The 22,223-nt window shown below is 46.0% G+C and overlaps 1 protein-coding gene across 1 annotated transcript in view; it reads left to right on the top strand.

Annotated features, from left to right (window-relative positions):
- The window catches only part of LOC110516825 (IgLON family member 5), a 159,632-nt gene that overhangs the window by 53,454 nt on the left and 83,955 nt on the right, over window positions 1-22,223 (top strand). The window lies entirely within an intron of this gene.

Genomic DNA, 22,223 nt, shown 5'->3' on the forward strand with positions numbered 1-22,223 from the left:
GTTGGTGGCTAATACTTTGGTGCTGACAACCAGACGACGATGGCTCGCCGACCCAGCTCCCCCGTTAGAAAACGGACGGTTTAGGTGGTTTAGGGGCGAACTCCTTTAGGTAGTTTTTAATTATCCACTCATTAGGAACCGGTGGTAAAAGCAAACAGAACAGCCGGTGTGAGTTATTATCCAAATAACGAGTTGAATTTGGTAATTAAGTCCTGAGGTAGAGTGCAAATGAGCAAATCCAGCCAGAGTCTCAGAGGAGCTATGGCCACACCTGGCGGAGGCTAACCGCTAACCTTCTCCAGCAAGCCACCGTGGAGCAAGAGCCCCCTATGGTGGCAGAACAGGCCTCCCACAGCTGCACAGTTGAGTGAAATCCAGGCACTGGAGGACCAATTTAGAGCCAAGATGGAGGGAGGAGGAGGAGGAGGGGGTTTGGCAAATATAGCTTGCAGCGTGCATGAAACACTTGATAATGTCTTGCCAGACTCACTCAACTGATCTCATCATGAAATCCTGCTAGAGAAAATGAGCGCCCGGTGTGCGATGGCAAGGGCAGTGTGATGCCTTTAAAATATGCATCTGGTAACAAGGAGGGGAGGGAAAATAAAGGAGGAAACATCCACAGGTTGTCATCCTCCAGGGAAATCATGGCTCCTTCATGCAGTAAGGAGGGCCGTCATTGGTTAAAGACCAACCCAGTGTGAACATGCCAGTGAAACCAACCTGGTTGCTTAGGCGAACAGGGGGCTTTGATTTTAATCTCCTTCAACGTCAGAAAGATTTTTGACAGTTGATGGGAGATATACGGTGGACTATGCACCATTTAACACTGCTGACACACTCCCTGATGCACCGTGGCTGTCTGACTTACACACTGACTCACCGGGAAGGCTGACTGACACAACGACTCACCTCTACAAGGAATCTCATTACAGGAAGAAGAGAGAGTAAGAGAAGAAACCTATAATGTTTGCCCAGAGTGTTGTCCTGGATCCCAAAGCCAAAGAGGCAAGGAAGCAAAAAGAAAAGACAGACGCGAGAGCGGTCCTAGAGACCAGTCCTGCCTGAGAGAGATGAATGGAATGCGATAAAATCTAGAGCGGGCAACATCATCAATGGTAGGCGAGGCCTGGTCTCTATGGCGCAGAGGGGGTGTGTTTATCTTTCTCAGATCAATAGATCCCTACACTGATGCCCTGAAAGACACTATATGAGGTTTACTGGACAGCCGCCCTGGTGTCACTCCAACTGTTCCTACGTCTCCCTCTTTCTCTTTCTCCTACTTCATCTCTCCTCTCAACCTTTCTCTTTCTCCTACTTCATCTCTCCTCTCACCCTTTCTCTTTATCCCTCTCTTCTCACCCACTTTACCTTCCACCTCTCTTTTTTTCTCTCCCTCTCTTCCCATCTCTTTCTCTCTCTCCCTTCTCTCTCTCTGTCTCTCCCGCCATCTCTCTCTCTCAGTAGGCCCGCTATGACGGGCCAGGGGGGATAAGGGGTCGTCAGCTTCTCTCCAGATGGTTGGCTGAGCAACAGCTGCCAGAGGGCTGTGGAGGCGGGAGGCAGAGGCGAGGGTGTACCAGGAAGAATGATTACAATTTTGTGAGGCGCCCAGGTGAAAACGGGGAACACACACAAAATATAATCAGTTGTTCGAGTGTGCCGTAGTGTGGCTGGAGTGTTGCCTCAGTGATTCTGTAGTCTGCCAGAGTTAGTGTGTTGGCGTGTTGCTTCCAGCCTACAGTGGTGGATAGGGAATGGGACTTCTGGTTGGAGAGTGGCGTGTGTGTGTGTGTGTGTGTGTGTGTGTGTGTGTGTGTGTGTGTGTGTGTGTGTGTGTGTGTGTGGCTCCCCGAAGACATCCATGCCGTATGAGCCCGGAGCAAGGTATCTCACTGGGAGGTTAGTTTTGAATATGCAGATGCACCAGTGATCTAAAGTGTGAGCAATGTGATTGGTTCAGGTTAAGCAGACACCTTATGCAACAACTGTATTACAAATAGGGACGCCTACGTCCCCATAAAACCCCTGTCTCTACCAATTATGACTCATATGTCATATGATTTCCATCCAATTATGTGATGTAACCCTAATTACTCGCTCTGCCTGTGCCCCAAATGGCACGCTATTCCTTATATAGAGCACGAATTTTGACCAGGGCTCATAGGGCTCAGGTCAAAAGTAGTGCACTCTATAAGGAATAGGGTGCCATTCGGGATGCATCCATAGTCTGGTACCATATTCTTTTGGTCTAGCAGAGCTTGGTCACAGTGATGGACTGTGTCTGGGTATATATTGAGTGACTCAGAGAGAGGAGGGAGGGAGATGCTGGGTAGAAAATGGATAGTCACAATGGACCCCACTCAATAATAAAAAATACAAAAATTGCCTGGTGGCTGCAAAACTGTATGTCCCTGAAATTGGTAGGTTATTACGGTAATTCTCTCACTCTGTTCAGAACAGACATCTAACAGAAATATGCTCTATAGGCACTCTATCTTGTCTGGCAGCCTAAAGCATGGGACTTCTCAGCCGTTTAACACATGTGCACGCTCATGCACACACGCTCACATTCGCACACACGCTCACATTCTCACACGCTCTCCTCTTTCACCCCATTCAACTCCTGACCCCCTCCTTCTCACCTATAATCTCACCCCCACCAAAATGTTTGTATTTGTGTCCAGCAAAAGGACTTACCTGGTAAGCCATTTTGTTGTATTTTTGTCATGGTTGTCCAACACCCCTTCTAATTTTCTTTGTTTGCTGTAGTGCAGGCATACCTGAACCGGTTTGTTTGGTGTAGCGCAGGCATACTTGAACTGGTTTGTTTGGTGTAGTGCAGGCATACCTGAACCGGTTTGTTTGCAGTAGCGTAGGCATACCTGAACCGGTTTGTTTGCAGTAGCGTAGGCATACCTGAACCGGTTTGTTTGGTGTAGCGCAGGCATACCTGAACCGGTTTGTTTGGTGTAGCGCAGGCATACCTGAACCGGTTTGTTTGGTGTAGCGCAGGCATACTTGAACTGGTTTGTTTGGTGTAGCGCAGGCATACTTGAACTGGTTTGTTTGGTGTAGCGCAGGCATACCTGAACCGGTTTGTTTGGTGTAGCGTAGGCATACCTGAACCGGTTTGTTTGCAGTAGCGTAGGCATACCTGAACCGGTTTGTTTGGTGTAGCGCAGGCATACCTGAACCGGTTTGTTTGGTGTAGCGCAGGCATACTTGAACCGGTTTGTTTGGTGTAGCGCAGGCATACCTGAACCGGTTTGTTTGGTGTCACTCCTCTCAAAACCCTCCCCCTCCTTCTATAGAACATCCCCCCTCTTCAATTCCCCCATCAGCTCCCCCTATCTACTTCAAACAAGGACTGTTTTCTTTCGCCGTTCGGTAGGAAAGGCAGAGTAGGCCATCGAAGGGCTCTGGGGGCCTTGTAAGGAGAGGAGGCGGATAAAGAAAGAGAGGGGTGGAGAGAGGGGAAGGAGAGATGGAGTGTCCCTGTGCATGACAATGAGGAGACCATTCAATTAGCGGCAGTTTACGGCCCCTGATGTTGATTACCCAAGACAGGCCGGTGAGCCCCAGCTTTTCACTGATTAAACGGAGGAGAGGAGCAGGGGGATGAGACAGAGACGCTGGAAGTATTGGTTCCAGGTATTAGAATCTTCTCCTGTTTAATAAACGAGGGAGGAGAAGGAGGATAGGAAAGAGAAAGGAGGTCACTGTGTTCTTGGAAGGCAAAAGGCTTGGAAGCCCCCCCCTTGTGTACTGTCACCCTCAATGTTCAGGTAATGGGACCATGTAAATGGGGGAAAATACCTTTTCTATTCATTCTATTTCTCTGTATAGGACAGGTAGAGGGCAAGTGCATCCATATGGCAGTGTATGTTTTAGGAGCCTGTGTAGAAATAGAGGTTATTCCATGTAATTAATGATGTTTAGAGATGTGATTATGTGACGGTTCCCCTTGACGGGACGTGATCGGGAGAGACTACTTCCAATGTTCTGTGCCACTTAACCAAATATGTCACTGGATGACAGTCCGGGTATGTGACTGCGTCACAGCTGCTGGATCCTGATTCAAGAGGGACACAGCCCGCTGCTTTGTGACCGTCATTCATCAATGTGACACTCCTCTTATTTATTTAGCCCGCCTAATGAGTTATCTATCTATTCACTTTTAGATGTTAAGTCCCCCCCATATGGGGAACTTTGAGCGGTTCTGGACCAGCTCCGACTGACATTTTGGTGTACAAAGAGCTCTGTGAACGCCGTAAAACAATACCACTTTCTCTTGGTCACAGATGGACAATGTCACGTTGTGCTTAAAGCTGAATTGTAACGAGTCTGCACCAATTTGAATGGTGTTTCTGCGGCGCTCATTGGACGTTTAGGAGAAAATCCTCTGTCGGCAGGTATATGAAATAGTGATAATATTGTACGGTCACTAAGTATGCTCATGCTTAATTTACAGTTGTAAGAAATGTGAAATCTTACAGTAAGTAATTTATAATTTGATTGTTACTCTATTTAGAAAGCAATTCAAAGAAAAAAAAATATATATATGATTTTTTATATTTTCAAAACAGTTGTGCTGTGCTTGTGTATTTGAGCTTGTGTCCTCAAAAGAAAATGCATCCTACTTTTGAGGACTTGGTCAAACAACCTAATGCCAAGTTAATTACCAGCTAAGTGTGGAGCCATGTTTGTTGACATCATACAATGCATTCTGGGTGTCGCATAAATAACTCTCAGACAAAAAAAAAGTCTCATCTCAGCTAATTGTTATAGTTTTTACCAGAAAGGTGTTTTCCAGTCTTTTCTAAAACTATGCAACGTTAACAGTTATTGTTTGTCCCCATCTCGGGAAAAATGATTATGTTTGGATATGTTTATTTAGGCAGAAATCAAAATGTTGCCCTACCATTCAACTTAAAGCTGCAATATTCCACTTTTGGGGGACCCGACCTGTAATCTCATTGAAAGCAAGTCTAAGAAGTGGTATATATGTTCTATGTGCGACATTTCTATGCTTCCCGTTCTTAAGTTTCATTTTTGAGTATTTTACTTTCGTTTTTTTTAAAAACAACTGAAAATACAACACTTTTTTGTTATGGAAAAAATACTGTAATTCACTGCAGTTTAGATGGTACAATGATCCTCTACATTATACTTGCTTGTGTTGTCACATGAACAGAAATTAGGAGAACTGTTAGAATCTTCGTCTTCTTCTTCTTCCAATTAGTTGCCGTTCTTCTTTAGGCTCTGCCAGTGACTGCATCGCTATCAGAAGCCCTAAAACACTGCCGGTTGGCAGTGTAGATACTAGAACGCTGGAACACTGTTATCTCATTTAGAGATCTGCATAATAAGTTTAAGAGACAACAAACAGCGACAGGTAAAATCGGTCAGAGGTGTTTGTGTGTGTGTGGGTGGGTGTGTTCATACTTGTTTGTGTGTGTGTGTGTCCTCTCCTGTTTTCCTACCTATCACTCACATCCCACTGTCGTCAAAAGCCGAGCGGCATAATTGCCGGCACACAAAAAATAAACACTGACATTAGCTGGCAAAGGCCAGTCACTAGCAGAGTATGCTAAAAAGAAATGTGACAGACAGCTTGGACGTCAAGTATGGGGGAGTGGGGAAACAACGTAGGGAGGAAAGGAGGGTGGGTGTGAGGAAACAGAGAGGGGCCAGTACAAGCACACATCGTTTTTTAATCACATCATTCTCCAGCTCTGCCACAGCCTGCGTGTTGGAGTTGTTTGTTTCGACTTTAATAATTCATCCAAAGCCACTGACCCACTCAATTAAATCCCAGACGATTCTGTCGGCAGCGCCTTCAACAATTCTTTCTTCCCTGAGAAAAAAGGGGAAGCAAATGAATAAATATTACAATTTCAATATTCAAACAGTTGCGGGGAAGGATAAACAAGCCGAGGGAATCGCTAAATATGATTGCCTCGGTAATTTAAGAAGGGAAGGCGAGAAAGGAGGAGAAGAAAGGAGGAGGAATGGTCGGGGGAAGGTGTTAGTCATATCTGAAATGCGTTCGCGACAAGATTACAGAGAAGAAAACAGAAGCGGATTAGAGAGGGGTGGGGGTGGAGAGGCAGGGTGGAGGAGGAGAGGAGGGGTGGAATCAGATGAGGTCACAGAGGCTTGGGGCTTCAGACCGCTGTGGCCTCACTGCTGAGGGTCTGACATCTCTGGGGGAGGAAGATGTGTGCGTGTGTTTACTAAGATGCGTTTGTGTATGTGAGGTTGCATAGATGTGTACTGAACGTGCATAGGATAATGTATGTGTGTGTTTAAATATGCATACTGTGTGTGTGTGTGTTCATGTGTACAGATGTGTCCAGATGTGTGTCTGCCTCTGCGCACATGCAGGCAGGCGTGTGTGTGAGTAGATATGAACCTTCTCACCAATCATCCCAACCCATCTTCCCAATCATCCTCACCCATCTCCCCTGTCCCTGGTGGTGCTGGGCAGGTGCTCCAGTCTTGATGGGGGCCACATCCTTCTGCTCCCTGGGCTCTGAAGGCTGTATTTTGGTTCACTGCCTATGAACTCCTCATTCAGTCAAGGAGACACAGGCGATGGAAGCAGACTGTTGAGGTGTGAGTGAATGCGGGGCGGGTGTCCAAGGATAGTAAAACAAGGTCAATTCAGACAAGTGGGGACATTTCGCCGGTCCCCACAAGGAAAAAGGCAATTTTTCTCTCGGAGGTTAGGTTTAAGCTTACAATTAAGGTTAGGGTTATAATTAGGGTTAGGGGTTTGGGGTTAGAACTAGGGTTAAGGTTCGGGTTAGGAAAAATATGATTTTGAATGGGAATAAATTGTTTGGTCCCCACAAAGATGGTAAAACAAAATGGGTGTGTGCGTGAGTGTTTGTTTGCGTGTGTGTGAATATTGGCACTGGTAACGGTAAGATCAATCGCACCGCCACCGAGGCTGGAACAAAGAGCTGCAGCCCTCTGTGTTGATGTGGTGGAAATTGCATCTTCAAGGAAACATGCCTGATGCGATTGTGTGATCAATGAAGAATAGGGGAGAGAAGGGGGCTCCTAGGGCTGGTGGGACTGTGGGTCTGGGGTTGAATGAGAATGGGCGTCACTCGGGCTGCTCCTCCCTAACCTTTCCTGATGTTCTAATAAAACTTGTCACCTCACGGCAGAGGGCGAGCTGGGGTCTTAAATAGAGCCAGTGTTGGGGAGTAACTAATTACATGTAATCAGTTACATGTAATATGATTAAAAAAATAATTTTTGTAATCAGTTATGTTACCAGCAAAAATATTGTAATCAGATTACAGTAACTTCTGAAAAACTAGATGATTAGTACTTTTAAATCCAGAAAAGATGCTTGCAAAAACGTACATTATGACAGCTTTTTGTTTTCTCAATGACATTCAATTTAGCATTGAAAAAAGGCGCAAGTTTAAGTTTGTTGAGCAAGTCAGAGACCAGTATGATGACACACCAAATACATGCTGTTTTGGTTGTTGTTGTTTTTAGTGACATCATCTTTTTGGGCTTTTAACTCTGATTTAACTAGCTATGTAACTAATTTAGATATAGCATGAGAAAATGAGCATCCCAAGTTCCCGCGAGATACTTCAAGAATTTGCACACTCACGGATACGGAGCCGCAGAAAGATCCAGTCATGGATAAGGAGCCTCTCCCTATTAATACAATAGTCAAAGGTTTAGTATTTGGCCCCATATTACTTGTTGGATGCGTTTGCAGTTAATTTTGGTTGTGTTTCAGATTATTTTGTGCCCAATAGAAATGAATGGTAAACATACTCAGCAAAAAACTAAATGTAATCTCACTGTCAACTGTGTTTATTTTCAGCAAACTTAACATGTGTAAATATTTGTATGAACATAACAAGATTCAACAACTGAGACATAAACTGAACAAGTTCCACAGACATTTGACTAACATAAATGGAATAATGTGTCATTGGGTTCATTGAACAAGCATGGGAAACAGTGTTTAATCCATTTACAATGAAGATCTGTGAAGTTATTCAAGTTTTTACGAATTATCTTTGAAAGACAGGGTCCTGAAAAAGGGATGTTTCTTTTTTTGCTGAGTTTATGTAGTGTGTCATTTTGGAGTCACTATTTATTCCAAATAAGAATATAATATGTTTCTAAACACGTCTACTATATGTGGACGCTACCATGAGTCCGGATAATTCTGAATGGATCATGAATAATGATGAGTGAGAAAGTTACTGAGGGTCAAATATCATACACCTAACCTCCCCTGGTATAATGTTATAAAACCAGTGGAGTGTACGGACGAGCAGGGTGACATAAGGAGAACTTGGGAAGGTTGAACATGTGGGCTGCAGCTTTCTGGATAAGTTGCAGGGGTTTGATGGCATAAGTGGGGAGCCCAGCCAACATCAAGTGGCAGTCATCCAGACAGGAGATGACAAGTGCCTGGATAAGGACCTGCGCTGCTTCCTGTGTGCGGTAGGGTCATACTCTATAGATGTTGTAGAGCAGTGGATCCCAAACTTTGACGCAGACTTGCAAAGAAAAATCCATATCTCAGACTGGCCAATAAAAATAAAAGATTAACCTTTCTAGCACAGGAACCCCTCGAATACATTCCACTGAAAAGGGAGCGTGTGAAATTAAAAAATATTTTTTAGAAATATGTAACTTTCACACATTAACAAGTCCAATACAGCAAAGGAAAGATAAACATCTTGTTAATCTACCCATCGTGTCCAATTTCAAAAATGCTTTACAGCTAAAGCACAACAGATTATGTTAGATCACCGCCAAGTCGAAAAAACACACAGCCATTTTTCCAGCCAAAGATAGGAGTCACAAAAAGCAGAATATAGATGATATAGATAAAAGTAATCACTAACCTTTGATGATCTTCATCAGATGACACTCATAGGACATCATGTTACACAATGCATGTATGTTTTGTTCGATAATGTGCATATTTATATCCAAAAATTGCCTTACGTGCAGTAATGTTTTGATTCCAAAACATCCGGTGATTTTGCAGAAATACTCATAATAAACATACTAGTGTTATTCACAGAATTAAACATAGACTTATCCTTAATGCAACTGCTGTGTCAGATTTTTAAAAAACTTTACAGACAAAGCATAATCTGAGAGCGACGCTCAGAGCCCAAAACAGCCAGAGGAATATCCGCCATTTTGGAATCAACAAAGTTAGCAACAACACCATAAATATTCACTTACCTTTGATGATCTTCATCAGAAGGCACTCCCAGGAATACCAGTTTAACAATTAATGACTGATTTGTTCCATAAAGTTCCATAATTTATGTCCAAATAGCCACTTGTTGTTAGCGTGTTCAGCCCAGTAATCCATCTTCATGAGGCGCAGGCACTTCATCCAGGCAAAAACTCAAAAAGTTCCGTTACAGTCCTTTAGAAACATGTCAAACGATGTATGGAATCAATCGTTAAGATGTGTTAACATAAAATATCAATAATATTCCAACAGGAGAATTCCTTTGTCTTCAGAAAAAGCACTGGAACGCGAGGTAACTCTGTCGGGAGCGCGCGTCATGAGACCAAGGCTCTCTGCCAGACCACTGACTCAAAGAGGTCTCATGAGCCCCTCCTTTATAGTAGAATCCTCATTCAAGTTTCAAAAGGCGGTTGACATCGAGTGGAAGCCCTAGGAAGTGCAACCTCATCCATATCTCAATGTGTATTTGGTAGGCCAAGATTTGAAAAACTACAAACCTCAGCTGTCCCACTTCCTGGTTGGATTTTTCTCAGGTTTTCACCTGCCATATGAGTTCTATTATACTCACAGACATCATTCAAACAGTTTTGGAAACGTCAGAGTGTTTTCTATCCAATACTAATAATAATATGCATATATTAGCATCTGGTACAGAGTAGGAGGCAGTTCACTCTGGGCACGCTATTCATCCAAAAGTGAAAATGCTGCCCCCTATCCCAAAAAGGTGCAATTTCATTGGCTGTTGGCGAGGGGTTCCGCTAGCGAAACAGGTTTCTAGACAGGTTAACAGGACATTGCAAAAGGGTTTTCTAATGATCAATTAGCCTTTTGAAATTATAAACTTGGATTAGCTACCACAAGGTGCCATTGGAACACAGGAGTGATTGTTGCTGATAATCGGCCTCTGTACGCCTATGTAGATATTCAATTACATATCTGCCGTTTCCAGCTACAATAGTCATTTATAACATTAACAATGTCTACACTGTATTTCTGATCAATTTGATGTTATTTTAATGGACCAAAAATGTGCTTTTCTTTAAAAAAAATGACATTTCTAAGTGACTCAAAACTTTTGAACGACAGGTGCAGGTGTAGTACTGCTGGTAGTAGCAGTACTACCAGAAGAGCTGGTATGTGTCTCTACGCAGGCCTTACTTTTTTTAACCATTTATCCATTTTTGAGCAAACAGAATGAGCAGCAGCTACGTTTGGCTACATACGGACTGTTAGTGGAATTCCCGCGAGAGAGTAACGGCTAATGCGATTGGATGTTAATTATTTGACTAGGCTACCTGTATTTGACACTGTGTTGTTATTTCACTGAACACTAGATGGTTGAACTTTATTTTTGGCAGTGAAACGAGGTTACTCAGGCGAGAAAAAAAACTCACCCAAATGTATGGAAAACATAATGAAACACATTTTTATTTGACATACCCCCGACGGCATTGCGCGTACCCCTGGGACCCCAATTTGGAAATACCTGTGGTAGAGCACGAACCTGCAAGAGGGAGTCACTGCTTTGATGTTTGCAGAGAACAACAGGGTGTTGTCCAGGGTCAAGCCAAGGTTCTTTGCACTCTGGGAGGGGGACACCGGGGAGTTGTCAACCATGATTGAGATGTCTTGGAGTGGACAGGCCTTCCCCGGGAGGAAGAGCAGCTCTGTCTTGTCAAGGTTGAGCTTGAGGTGGTGGGATATCTGCCAGGCATGCAGAGATGCGTATCGTTACCTGGGTGTCAGAAAGGGGGAAGGAGAAAAGTACAGTATTTGAGTGTCATCCGCATAGCATTGATAAGAGCGACCATGTGAGGATATGATGGAGCCGAGTGACTTGGTGTACAGATAGAAGAGGAGAGGGCCTAGAACTGAGCCCTTGGGGACACCAGAAGTGAGAGTACGTGGTGCAGACACAGATCCTCTCCACATACAAACATGCACACACACACATAGTATTCACTCAATTGGAAATGTTTACCTACGCTCATTCATAAGCCTTCTCTCTCTCTAACACACACAAGCCCACACACACGCATGCACGCACACCCACCCCTACACACACATATACGCGCAAGTCCAGCAATGCGGCATAGGTCTTTATTTTTTTTCTTCCCTCTCCCCTCACTGGTTGTTTCCATGGCAACAAACTCCAGTTTCTGGCGCTGAAAAGTGGAAACTGACAAGAAGTGTGAGCAGCCTCCAGGGGGCAGGCGGTGGGGGAGTGAAGAAGGGAGGAGAGGGGTATGAGGTACAGAGGGAGGAAAGGGAGGGATGAAGGGGGAACGCAAAGGAGCAGGTGTGGGCAGAATAGTGATCAACCTGCTCTTTTTTTCCATCATCCTTCCATCCCTTGTTTATTTAAATTAGCCTGGGAGTGCTGATTGGCATGAAAACCTTTGCTGCCATGTAATTGGGGGTTGGCTTGAGGGCCCGAAGAGGCCTGTCATGTAGGTCAGGGGTGCATGAAGGAGGAGCCATACTGCTGATAATTACTCCCCTCTCTATCCAGTCAAATTCCCCTCCAAAATAAACCAGACTTTTCTATCCTACATGTAAGAGCCTGGAGTTCCAACTAACACATCACTGGATGTGTTAGTTGGTGGAGGTGGCTTGAAAGATAATCAAGGCGCACTGCTGTATAACCCTGACACAGTGAAAAGAGAGGCCATCTAAGTGCCTGCTGCAAATCCTTCAGTCACGCAGAATTATCTCCCTTAAGCATTGAGAAACACATTATAAATGCAGCTCCATTCAACTGCTGTCTGATTGCCTCCCACAAGGAGAGATTTCTGGGTTGGAATGTCTGATTTGCTTGGGCTGTGGATGGGCTTACCTGCTTGGAACGGCCCACAGCTCAGGTGATACGTTGGGTTTGTTAGCCACTGTCTGCAGCCCCCTGGTGTGTCCTGCTTGACTGAGTTAGTAGCCTACATTCTCTCTTTCCTTCTCCATCACCCACTTCTCCTCCTCCTCTTCCTTTCTACCCCTAAATGACCCACGATCCACTGGACACAGACGTCAGTTCAACGACTAGGTAGGATTTACATTTGGCTGAATAGTCAACTAACATCACTTCAATGTGAAGTCAATGAAAAATGTCAGCATGTCATTGGATTCAGTTAACAAATTGGGTGAAAAAAAGACGAAATTCCATTACGTTGATGACTTTTTGCAAATCCAATCAGTTTTTGAAGTTGATTCTAAAGTCGTCACATTTAGTCTTTGGTTGAAATTACATGGAAACAATGTTAATTCAACCAGTTTTGGTCCAGTGGGTAGAGATTCCTGACTGTGTGACTGTAGACACATCAGTTCTCTCTTTTTCCCTCTCTCTCCGTTGCCTCAGGTTAACCTCTGCCACCCTCTAGTCTTTCTCGCTTCCCCTTCCCTCCCTCTCTCTTGTACAGCCTCCTGCTGTTTCCTCTCCCTTCTTGCTCTCCCCTTGTCGGTTCTCTTTTCTCCCCCACAAAACTTTGAGGCCAAACTTTAAAAAATAGAAGTGATTGACATATCAAGGGAAAATCCCAAAGCACTTAACTTGAATTGAAGCAAAACGTATAGGCATTTTAAGAGATGTGTCAGTCAAAACATCTCTGGGTTTTCTCCTCCCAATAGATTTCCATCTGCACATACTTTTCAGTCAGCTCATGAGATGAGGGAAGAGGCTGTAATGAATGATGTCGATGTTTCTAAGGGATGAACTGGAACAATGCATCGGTGACACAGCAAGAATGTTTGGAATGCCTGTTGAACTCTGACAGTTTCACTAACCACTCAGGATTGTGTATGGGACTGCAAAGGATTGTTGTGAGCCCAAGGTTGTGAGAAAAAAAAATCTCCCTTTACATTTATTTCCATCTCCATTACACTGTAAAGCGCGAAGCACTCACAATCTTACTCTGCTCAACGCTTATTCCGCGCCATAAAAAGCTGCATGGATACCAACTTTTCTTATATATCGTGAATGAGCCACTATGCATATACTATGAGGGTGACAGGGTCAAGACCTTTGCACTTCGCCCTCTCTGGGTTGAAGCCACTCTGACAGTCAGAGCAGAGCTGCTTTGAAATGCTGAACTCATCTCTGTGAACCTCCATGATGCCTCTGACCCAGTTCTTTCTTTAATTGAGCTTTTCCTCTTTTTTGGGGATTGGTTCTTAGTTCTCCCATGAGTCAGTGTTTCTCTCCTTTATCTGTTTTCTCTCCATTTCTTTTTGGCTACAGTTTTCCATCCTTTTCTATCTATCTCTCTCTCTTTCTCTTTCTCTGTCTCATTGTCTTTTTTTCTCTTTTTAACCTTTGTCTCGTTCTCTTCTTCACAATCTTTTTTCTTTCTTTTCTTTTTTCTCTCTCTCTCTCTCTCTCTCTCTCTCTCTTGCTCTCTCTCTCTCTCTCTCTCTCTGTCTCTCTCTCTGTCTCTCTCTCTCTCTCTGTCTGTCTGTCTGTCTCTCTCTCTCTCTCTGTCTCTCTCTCTGTCTGTCTCTCTCTCTCTCTCTCTCTCTCTCTCTTGATCTCTCTCTGTCTCTCTCTCTGTCTCTCTCTCTCTCTCTCTCTCTGTCTCTCTCTCTGTCTGTCTGTCTGTCTGTCTCTCTCTCTCTCTCTCTCTCTCTCTCTCTCACTTTGTCTCCCTCTCTCTCTACAGTTCTGTCTGTATTTCGCTTTCTCCCTCTGCCTTTTTTTACTTTCCTTCCACCTCTCCTTAACTGCCCTCCCTCTCTTTCCTCTGCCCTCCCTCTCTTTTCGTTCTATTTATCTTTGTTTCCCCTTGACGGGACTCAGACAACCCCAATTCTTCTGGCCCTCCATTCCCTGTCCCTCCATTCCCTGTCCTGCTTCCAGGCCTTCCGCAGGGGTGAACAAATCGGATGATCAATTCACCCCCCTTCTTCCCCTCTTCTCTCCATTCCCCTTTACCTCTAAAACACACACCCCTGAGCAGCACAGAGATCACTCTCGCCAGCATTCTGCCAACCAATTAACACACCATCCTTCACCTGCCCCCCTCCCCACACACACACAAACCCACACACACACTTGCCTTCTCACCTTCCTTCCCACTGACCATGTACCCATCCACTCTCCTCTTCCTCTTCCTCCTACAGCACTCTCCCTGCTTAGCGTCCCAGCTGCCATCACCTCCAATTACTCACAACACCAAAGTCTGCTCCCCTGCTGGTTCCCCTCCTGATTGTCTTCCACCTCCACCTCCCACCTCCTCCTCTCTTCCACCACCTCTCTTTGCGCTTTCCTCGCACACACTTTTACAATTATCACCTCTGCCCTCCATTTTGTTTTCTCCAATTCCCCCCCGTTACTGGAGATACTGTATTTCATCCTCCCTCCCTCACCTTCTCCCTCCCTTCCTGCCAAATCCCCTGAAGTGCGTTCCGTGTTCCCTGGTCTCCCACACGCCTTCCTCTCAGCTTCAAAGAAGGTCATTCTCACAGAAACACCCAATTCTCATTACCTCAATTTCTTTCCCCATTCCCCCCTTCCCCTCCTTTTCTCTCATTGATCATATAAGAGTCATGTCACAGCACTCCCATTTAATACATATGTGAAGCATATCAAAGCATTCTTCTTCTCTTCTATTGGCCTACCTCTGCTACTCCCCATGCCTCTCATGTTGTATGAGGAAAGAACACTAGTTCACTAATGGTCTGCCTTATTTGGTTCCCACATTGATATACAGCCCCATGCTGTACAGGATATCAGATCTGACTAACTGCCTTGTTAGACATCTTGTGTGTGTACTGTAATGGGTTTCATTAGTTCATTGTGGCCGAATCCCCGAGCTCGCAAGGATCGAATCCCCTGAGCAAGACAGTTAACTCACTGTTCCCCGGGTGCCGAAGACATGGATGTCGATTATGGAAGCCCCCCGCACCTCTCTGATTCAGAGGCACATTTCAGTTGAATGCGTTCAGTTGTACAACTGACTAGGTATCCCCCTTTCCCTTTCCCTAGTAGGCTTGATCACCACCAACGACGAGACAGCCTATATGGAGGAGGTGAGGGCACTCGGAGTGTGGTGTCAGGAAAACAACCCCTCACTCAACGTCAACAAACAAAGGAGATGATCGTGGACTTCAGGAAACAGCAGAGAGAGCACACCCTATCCACATTGAATGGACAGCAGTGGAGAAGGTAGAACATTTTAAGTTCCTCGGCGTACACATCTCGGGCAAATTGAAATGGTCCACCCACAGACAGCGTGGTGAGGAAGGCGCAACAGCGCCTCTTCAACCTCAGTAGGCTGAAGAAATTTGGCTTGTCACCTTAAACCCTCACAAACTTTTACAGATGCACAGTTGAGAGCATCCTGTCGGGCTGTTTCACCGTCTTGTATGGCAACTGCACTTCCCACAACTGCAAGGCTCTCCAAAGGGTGGTGAAGGTCTGCACAACGCATCACCAGGGGCAAAATACCTGCCCTCCAGGACACCTACAGCACCCTTTGTCACAGGAAGCCCAAAAAGATCAACAAGGACAACAACCACCCGAGCCACTGCCTGTTCACCCCATCAAAGCTGGGACCGAGAGACTGAAAAATATCTTCTATCTCAAGGCCATCAGACTGTTAAGCAGCCGTCACTAACACAGAGAGGCTGCTGCGTACATACAGACTTGAAATCATTGGCCACTTCAATAAATAGATTACTAGTCATTTTCAGTAAATGTTCTGGATTTAACCTGCTATGTTTCTCTGCGCCTGGGTCTGAGTTCGTACTAGCACTATTTTCACAGTAGACCTGATCCAAAAATTGGACCCAGCAGAGATTTCTCCGTCATCCGAGGGACACTCCAAGCTCCACCACTCTTGGTCGGCTCTCACTCACCATGGTACAGTGATTGATCGCCATGAGGTGCGGCTGAAGACAGTGTCTGAGGATTTAGGAACTCTTGTGTTCTCTCTGCAGACGGGACAGACGGGAGCAACTGCGGCTGTATCTAACCCTCCTACTAGCTCATCATCTTCCTCCCCTTGGGAGCTTCATCTCCCAGGACCGGAGCTCTATGAGGGGCATCCTGGGAGGTGTTGTGGGTTCCTGCGCCAATGTTCGCTGGTCTTCGAGCTGCAGGCATCAACGTTTCAGACCAAGCATTCCAGAGTGGCACATGTAATCTCCTTGCTCTCAGGACGGGCTCTGCCCTGGGCCACGGCCATCTGGGAGCAGCAATCAGACATTTGTTTCAATTGACAAAGCTTCACCCAGGATTTGAGGAGGGTTTTCGATCACCCCATCATTGGCAGGAACGCTGCTCCATGACTCATTGCGCTTACGCCATTGACTTTTGGACGCTCGCCACTGAGAGAGGTTGGAATATAGAGGCACTTCACCTAGTCATTCTGAACAGACTCAGCAAGGTTCTCAAGGATGAATTTCTTCCTGGGACAACCCTGGCACTCTGGAGGATCTTACAGTTCTGGCTACCCGGATTGATGACCAGCTTCGGGAACGTGCTCGGCGAAAGACCAAAAGCTTCATCCCTGTGCCTTCTTCTCCAGGCGTCTCACTCCAGCGGAGAGGAACTATGATGTCGGCAATCGGGAGCTTCTTGCAGTCAAACTGGCTTTGGAGGAGTGGTGGCACTGGTTGGAGGGCTCAGAACATCCCTTTACGGTTTGGACTGACCACAAGAACTTGGCCTACATCCAGGAGGCTAAACGCCTCAACCGCCTTCACTCGGTTCAGATTCACGTTATATTACCGTCCGGGGTCTAAGAACGTGAGGCCAGATGCCCTTTCTCACCAGTTCCCCAGCTCTAGTGAGGATCGGCCGCTTGAATCCATCATCCCCAGGTCGCTCATCCTCGCGCCGGTGTCCTGGGGTATAGAGACTGTAGTGAGGGAGGCGCAAGTTAGAGAGGCAGTTCCAGACAGCTGTCCACCTAACAGACTTCTTGTTCCTCTATAGGGGCACGGTCCAAGGTACTTCAGTGGGCTCACTCGTCGCGTCTCACCTCTCATCGGGGAGGGCGGCAAACGCTGGAGTTTTTGAGGAGGAAGTTTTGGTGGCCCTCGGCGGAGGAGGACACTCTGACTTTGTGGCTGCCTGTCCGACATGCGACCGGAACAAGACTCCTCGTCAGCAGCCTCTGGGTCGCCAACACCTCGACTCTGGTCCCATCTCTCTATGGATTTAATCACGTGCCTTCCATCCTCAGAAGGACACACCGTCATCCTGGTCATTGTCGAAAGCTTTTTCCAAGGCGGCACATTTTAGTCCTCTGCCTAAGCTTCCATCTGCCCCTGAGACTGCTCAGCTAGTCATTCAGCATGTTTTCCGTCTTCACGGACTTCCTCTGAACATTGTCTCCAATCGGGGCCCCCAGTTTGCCTCCAAATTTTGGAGGGCATTCTGTACTCTTCTGCGCACATCAGCCAGTCTGTCCTCAGGTTATCACCCTCAGTCCAACGGTCAAACTGAGCGGGTGAACCAGGAATCTGGAGACGGTAGTATGGCGCCTTACGGTGCTGTGTGTCCGCCAACCCCGCCACTTGGAGTCAGCACCTTCCTTGGGTGGAGTATGCACACAACACTCTCCAGTGTTCTTCCACTGGTCTGTCACAATTCCAGGTGTTGTACGGTTACTAGTCCCTTCTGTTTCCAGATCAGGAGATTGACGGTTCCTTCGTCTCAACGCACCATCTCTCGTTGCCGCAGGACCTGGAAGAGGGCTCGTTCGGCGCTCCTGAGGGCCTCAGCTCAGGTTCAACGACAGGCCAACCGTCATCGCTGCCCGGGTCCCTTCCTGCGTCCAGGCCAGATGGTCTGGTGTCTACTAGGGAACTGCCTCTATGCGTGGAATCTAGGAAGTTTGCTCACCGGTACCATTCAAGGTTCTACATCGCATCAATCCAGTGGCCTATCATCCTCGTCTTCCCTGGTCCATGAGGGTTCATCCTAACTTCCACATCTCCAGACTCAAGCCTGTGGTGTTCAGGCCTCTGGTTCCGGCCACTCAGCCTCCATCTCCACGTTGCATGATAGCAGGACAGCCAGCCTCCACCTTGCTACGCATCCTCTCCAGTCATCAGTTCCGGCAAAGGACATTTTGGACCCCGGACTCATTCGGGACTTCCGTCAACATTCACCTACCCCTGGTGGAAGGTTCCTGGAGGAGGGGGGGGGGGGCAGGTTTTCTTCCTTTGGTGTACTACATGAGGTTGCCACTGGAGAGCACCCGTGGGTTACTTCTAGATTCCAGGTGACCCTGATTGGGCTTATTGGGATCACCTGCTGGATGACTATTTAGGTGGTTCCTCTGTGGACTGGGCTAGTTGCTCAGGTCTCATGTTTTGTTCAGTGTTCTCGTGTGCCCTTGTTTTTTTGTTTTGCTATGATTTCCTTAAGTAAATATTCTGGATTTACCCTTACCTCTGCCTGCTGTGTTTCTCTGCACCTGGGTCCGAGTTCATACTAGCACTATTGTCACACATCCCATATGGAAATACTGTATTTTTATACCATCTATTGCATCTTGCCTATGCCGCTCGGTCATCACTCATCCTGGATATATTTATATGTATATATTCTTATTCCATCCCTTTATTTAGATTTGTGTGCATTAGGTAGTTGTTGTGGAATTGTTAATTACTTGTTAGATATTACTGCACTGTCAGAACTAGAAGCACAAGCATTTTGCTACACTCGCAATAACATCTGCTAACCATGTGTATGCGACCAAAGAAATTTGATTTGATTTGAAATAGTTTTGTTATATTGCAGTCTCCTATGATGTATATCAAGTGTAATATTGGGATACAAACTCAAAATTGAATAAATGTCAACTCTATATCTGACATGGTACAGGTGCTTTTTTTTTATTTTATCCCATAGCCATGTGTGTGAGGTGTATACTTTTGTTTCAAAGTAGATTTGTTTAAGACTACCAAGAAACTCTCTGAGTGACCCTGATTTAGCCCACTGCAGTAAAAGGTCTGGAAGGAGGTGTGGTGTATTGGGTTGCTGTTTAATGTACTGTCTGTATACTGAGCTTGTTTTATGTGGGGGCTGGCCTGGGAAGATTGAGAAGGCTTATGAACATTTCCAAGTGAGAGAATACTGTGTGTGTTTGTGTTTGTGTTCATCATGGTCATGCATGGGTTAAGGTGCAGCTTGGTACTGTGTTGTGTGCCATGCTGTTTGGCAGTTTGATATACTCAGTATACTCAATACACTGGGTGTGTTTTATGTGGGGGCTGGCCTGGGAACTGTTTCTAGGGTATAGGCAGTACTCATTTGATCCAAGGCATCCCTCCCCCACAAGCTCTTCTTGCCTCTTTTCCAAGGTCCTCGCTTAACAGCCTTGTCTCTCTCCAGGTTTTCGTCTTGTGTCTTAAAAAACAAAAAGTCAGGAATCGAATGGCTGGTCTAGACACGTTTTCTATAGGTGGCTTCCAGGGCACGGTCCGGTGTTTTCCCTTTCCCTCGTCTGCTCTCGCTTGTTTAGCCTGATGGCCGAGGCCAGCGTTGGTGATCTCTCACTCTGCTAAATGGGGATATCAACCCTGAGGTCACCAGAGCGGCTTCCTCACTGCTTCCTCGTACTGTCCTGCCTCCCCTTTGCAGTTCGATCATTTCTCTAATTGAAAGGTGTCTTTAAAGCTTGAGGGGGCCCATGGGCTCTGAGGTAAAGGGTTATGTCAACCTTTCAGAGCAGTAAACATTAGAGAAGTGAAGAAGCTGGTATAGAACTGGATAAAACACCTTAGAACTGTACGCGTGTACACTCTTAGAAAAAATGGTTCCAAATGGGTTCTTCTGCTGTCCCCATAGGAGAACCCTTTTTGGTTCCAGGTAGAACTCTTATGGGTTCAATGTAGAACCCTCTATGAAAAGGGTTCTACATGGAAGCCCAAAAGGGGTTTTATCTGGAAACGAATGTGTTCTACCTGGAACCAAAAAGGGTTCGTCAAAGGGATCTAGATAGCACCTTTTTTTTCTAAGAGTGTAGGGATGGAGAGTACTGTAGTGTGGTGCGAAGGACTATCCGCAGATCGGACCGGTATCCAGACCCATTTTCAGATGTGGTTCACCAATCACCACTCCTGTTCAAAGCTCATCAGAAAACGAGTCGTGTTCAGCATCCTTAGTAACCCCTTTAGACAGGCTCTGTCAGGTTGCGTTTACCCAGAAGAACCATTCATTTGTCACATCCGTCAGTGGTGTTTTTGACCTCTAATCCCCACTGTGCGCCCGCATTCCCCAGTGTGACTCACTCCTCACCTCAATTTGCTGCTCCACATCAGCAGGCCGAGGCATCAAAGTTTCTTTCACAGGCCGTCGCGTCCTTCTTCTTTCCCCTTCTTCCCTCGTTTCAGAAGTTCCCTTTGAAGTAAAAGTTTACTCTGTAGCGTTTTACGAGCAACTTATTTCCCAGCCGTTTCCTTGATTTCCTATTGATTTCCTTCTGCCTTGCTTGGCTGGATAAGGAGAACAAAAAAAAGAAGGGGAAGAAGAAGAAGAAGAAGGAAAGAGAGGGAGGGAGGGGAGGAGGACGGGTCGATGCTGGTGTGACCTCCCGCGGGGTTATCGGGCGGGTGCATTAGGGGGGTTGTCATTAACCCATTATGATTTGCCAGACGGACAGAAATAGTGAAATACCAATTTTATTTTTTATTTTTTCCAAAGAGCACCCAATGTTCAGATTTTCATGCAATTTACTTTGCTCTTTTTGCCGTATTGAATTTGCAAATGCTGTGACCGCAATATGTCACCTATTATTCTCAATCTTTGCGAGGCGTCAATAGGCCTTTACGGGAGCACTGCCTTTGTAGATGCTGAAGTTAAAATGTCTGGGTGCAACGTATGACTGCAGAAATGGAGAGCAACTGAGAAATACTCTGCCTATTACATCAGTAAGATCCCTACTAGTTCCGTTGTGCCTTTTGTTTCTGACCTGTGTGGAATCAACAGGCTCTTTGTACCAAAGCATGGTTGGGAAAGTATGGCATGGGAAGTTACCAACCCCAAGGAGTCAAACCCCAGACACACCTCATGTAACAGCATTTACTTGACATTACACCACAGTTACATCACGGTTGGGATTTAAATAGGAGGAGAATGAATATTAAGCAGCTTTGGAATTCTGGCCCTAATAGGAATGTCATTGAATAGCAAGAAACTACGCAATTCCATACCTTTAATCATGAAGTATTGTAGACCTCAACCATACTGTCCACAGATGTAATATGTCTCCTGTAGCACCCTGGGTAGTAGTTTGTGTCTCGGCCCTGCATTCCTAAAGCGTAGCCCGTCCTCGCTCGTCCTCCATGGCTTTGGCCAAGCGTGCAAATGGCAAATGGACGATGCAGAGTGCACCCTGGCGGGACCCTCTCTGGCCATGTCTTATTCATGAGCCATGGTTCTGAGGTGCTGGCTGGCCCTCGATGCATGGTCACACACTGTGACTAAAACATGTGCCGGGCCTGCACAGGAGACTCCCACGGCTCCTGCAACCCCCCAACCCACCCCTCCCCGTGACAATTCTCTTTATGCCCTGCTGCACTTCCCATCCTGCAAGGAAAATTAGAATAGTAATAGCTGACCGTAACGGCGCGACATGTAATCCAATGTCCAATCTAACATCTAAAAGGAGGCAATCTCCACTAATCATTGCTTCTAGCTGTTCTAGTCATGCAGTCAGAATATGGTAATTTGATGACAAGACGTGTGTGTGTTTGTTTGTGTGTGTGTGTGTGTGTGTTTGAGTGTGCCTGCGTGCGTGTAAGTGTGTGCATACAGGTATGCATGTGTTTTATTACTTCTTAACGTGCGTGCATGGGATGTCAAAGCAGAAGCTGGGAGTGGGATATAGCAGTCACTGGTCAGAGACATGGAGTCAGAATTCAGACCGACCAGCAACCTGCTGGTCAATCATAAAGGGCAGAGAGTGACGCTAAGTGACCAGGCGGGCGGACTAGCTGAGCTGCTGCCAAGGTCATC

Source organism: Oncorhynchus mykiss, chromosome 3 (assembly GCF_057628025.1).
Source record: "Oncorhynchus mykiss isolate SJ-2025 chromosome 3, ASM5762802v1, whole genome shotgun sequence".
Taxonomy (NCBI): Eukaryota; Metazoa; Chordata; class Actinopteri; order Salmoniformes; family Salmonidae; genus Oncorhynchus; species Oncorhynchus mykiss.